Source organism: Gekko japonicus, unplaced genomic scaffold, assembly GCF_001447785.1.
Source record: "Gekko japonicus isolate JY-2015 unplaced genomic scaffold, Gekko_japonicus_V1.1 scaffold13550, whole genome shotgun sequence".
In the NCBI taxonomy this organism is placed as follows: Eukaryota; Metazoa; Chordata; class Lepidosauria; order Squamata; family Gekkonidae; genus Gekko; species Gekko japonicus.
In genome coordinates this window covers 1-2900 of record NW_015187515.1, presented here as the reverse complement: position 1 = coordinate 2900, position 2900 = coordinate 1, and the positions used below count along the sequence as shown (strand labels likewise).

At 49.5% G+C, this 2900-nt stretch overlaps 1 long non-coding RNA gene across 1 annotated transcript; it reads left to right on the top strand.

Annotated features, from left to right (window-relative positions):
• The first annotated feature begins 574 nt into the window (after positions 1-574).
• Positions 575-2780, top strand: LOC107124969. The gene is made up of 3 exons (XR_001483002.1): positions 575-651; positions 1962-1995; positions 2539-2780. It is a non-coding gene; the product is annotated as an uncharacterized LOC107124969 (long non-coding RNA).
• The last annotated feature ends 120 nt before the right edge of the window (positions 2781-2900 follow it).

Below are 2900 nucleotides of genomic sequence, written 5' to 3'. Positions count from 1 at the left end.
ACCCCTAGTGGGGCTTGAAGGCAAGGGTCCTTTAGAGGGGGCCTGCCATTGCGTCACGACCCTGGTGTTCCTTGGAGGTCTCCCATCCAAGTACTAGCCAGGAGGACCGGCCCCTGCTTAGCTTCTGAGATCTGATGAGATCAGGCTTGCTTGGCCTATCCAGGGCAGGGCAGGATCAGGCAGTTCTGTGTGCTCGTGCTTCCTGGCAATTCAGCTGTTTTTGTGATTTTTATTCTGCATCAAATTTTCCATTGTAAAGGGTGGATTTTGTATTGTTAGAAGCTGCCTTTTATTCTGTACTGAAAGTCTGTGGGGGAGAGCTGTGGCTCAGTTAGAAGAGCATCTGTTTTGCACGCAGAAGGTCCCTGCCACCCCCAGTTTAAAAGGACCAGGTTAATGGGCGCTGTGAAAGACCTCTGCCTGAGACCCTGGAGAGCTGCTACCAGTCTTGAGTAGACAGTACTGACCTCGATGGACTGATGTTCTGATTCAGCATTAGGCAGCTTACCATGTGCTGAACAGAAATATTTTGACAAATAGCCCACTCTTGAGCATTGCTGTGTCCTTCAACCCCACCAGGACATTGTCATCCAGGAAGAGGATGCGATTAGGCTGAAGATTGTTGGAACCCGAGTGGACAAGAACAATATTGTGAGTCTGTGTGGGAGGGAAGGGGCGGGGCGGAGGTGGCTCCTTGCTCACCTCCCCTGGTGCATCCAGCTGACTTCTGTGTGCAGGCATGACCACTTGCCAGCAGAGGGCAGTGTAGGTGATAACCCTGGGGGGGTGGAACCTGTCACAAGTGATGTGAGCTGCTCTCTTGCCTCTCTGCGCTTCCCATTGGTGCCTAAGTGGAGCATCGAGAGTGCGCGGTCATGCCCTGACACTGCCTGGCTTACAGTGCACACCACCGTTCACAGCCAGCCCCACCATGTATGTGCTACCATGGGGGAGGGGGTTTCCTGGGAGCATAATCAGCCCCACTCAGCAGCCGCCACCGAAAATGCCCTATTCCTGGTCATGACAAGTTTGATGGACCGGGGGCCTGGAACGTCCAGTAGATTTTGATTCCCCGACCGTAGTGCTCTTGGGGGGAACGTGTGGGGAAAGGCGGTCCCGTAAGTAGGCTGGTCCCTGTTCATATAGGGCTGTTCTTTCATGAGCAGTTCTCAAAAGAGCTCACAGGGTGTCTGTTGTGGGGAGGGGAAGGGAAAGGAGATTGTAAGCCGCTCGGAGACTCCTTTGAGTAGTGAAGGGTGGGGCATAAATCCAATCTCTTCTCAAATCCTACTGGAAACCAAAAAAAAGTGTGTATTTCTATTACTGTCACTGTAGTTGTTGCCACATCCTGACCCGAACCTCAAAGCCAGCTTTTCCTTGGTGACAATCAACGGGCATCTCTGCTTAAGGAACTACATGTCCCATGGTGCAGTGTGCGGCCACCTGCTGGTCAGGCCTATTCCACTGATGTGAAACCACAAGGGATGTTGCTTGGGAGTACAGGGGAGTATTTTCAGCGCCTTCCGCACACGGGCCATTGCTGAGATTTACTTTTTTACATTATGCTTAAAGTACATGAAAGGAGCCTCCTGTTGACATTTTAAACGAGAGAAGGTCAAATACGGTCTTAGAACATTTGTTATTTTGTGTTTGTGCTGTAATGCAGAAGAAAGTCTCCTTGTCACTCTACACCCATGCACTTGGTTGGTACTCCAGACAAGGCTGATTGTGACCCCCCCTCATGATGGGTGGGGCTATAATGCAAGTCTGATCCCTGGAACTTCCAAAGAAAAGGATCACAGGTAGCAAAACTGGCTGGCAAAGGCCCTTGTCTAAGAACTTCAGGTAGCCTGTATTGGTCTACACAGACCACTGGTTTGAGTTGGCATGCTCCTACGGCATTCGGTTCCTATAGAGTTTTGTCAGAGGTTAACGGATTTCCACTGTGCTTTCTGTTGCAGTTTGCAATCGGATCGCTCATGGATGACTACCTTGGTAAGTTTCCCCCCTGGTATTGCAGGTTGGGAAGGACCCATGCTGTGCCATGCACGGTGTATATAGTGCTGGCGATCCCTTTTGGACAAGGATTCAGTATATTGGGGAGGGGGAGAATGAGCTCATTATATGACCTGGGGTGGGTGGGAATTGAGGAAATCAAAAGGGGGGGGGAAACAGGATTACATAGCGATTCTCTAATTACAATGTTGCGATGGCCACTAGTGTAGATGGCCTTGGACATGGACCTCCACATCCAGAGGCAGTCTACTGCTGAAATATCATTTGCTGGGGGAAAGCGAAATAGATACTGACTATTTTGCTCTTTGTATGCGCCTCTGGAGGCATACAGCTAACTGCTGTTGGGAGTGGAATGCCACACCAGATGGCCTAATCTAACAAGGCAGTTATTTTCTTGACAACTTGTTCAGCCAAATGACTTGGAAGTGTATCTCAAGTGCTGAGTAATCAAATGTTTTGAGTCTCCAGTGGGCTCTTTGGCTAGCAGTTTCCTACAGGTGTTAATCTTTGCTCTCTCTCTAGGTCTGGTCAGTTGAAGCTCCCAATTCCTGGATCTGTTTTCCTTCTCCTCGGTTCCAACGTTCCAACACAGTCCTTGGCTCCCTGTGGAGGAATCTGGCTTGTAGCTCTCCTGTCCCTGTATTGACAGCATTGAGGTCTCTTCTCTGGCAGCCGGGAAATGAAGGCTGGCCGCGTACAACTCTGTTTCTTCATTAAAATGTTTGTTTTGTGATTAAAATGGCTTAATCCTTTGTACCTCTTTTGCTCTTTGTCTTTGCCCTCTTCCTTTTCATTGTTGACTTAAGAAGCCCGTTCTCAAACTATGATTTTGTAGCTCTTGCTGCCCTCTAATGTTGGTGTCTGCATACTGAGGGGAATCCCTG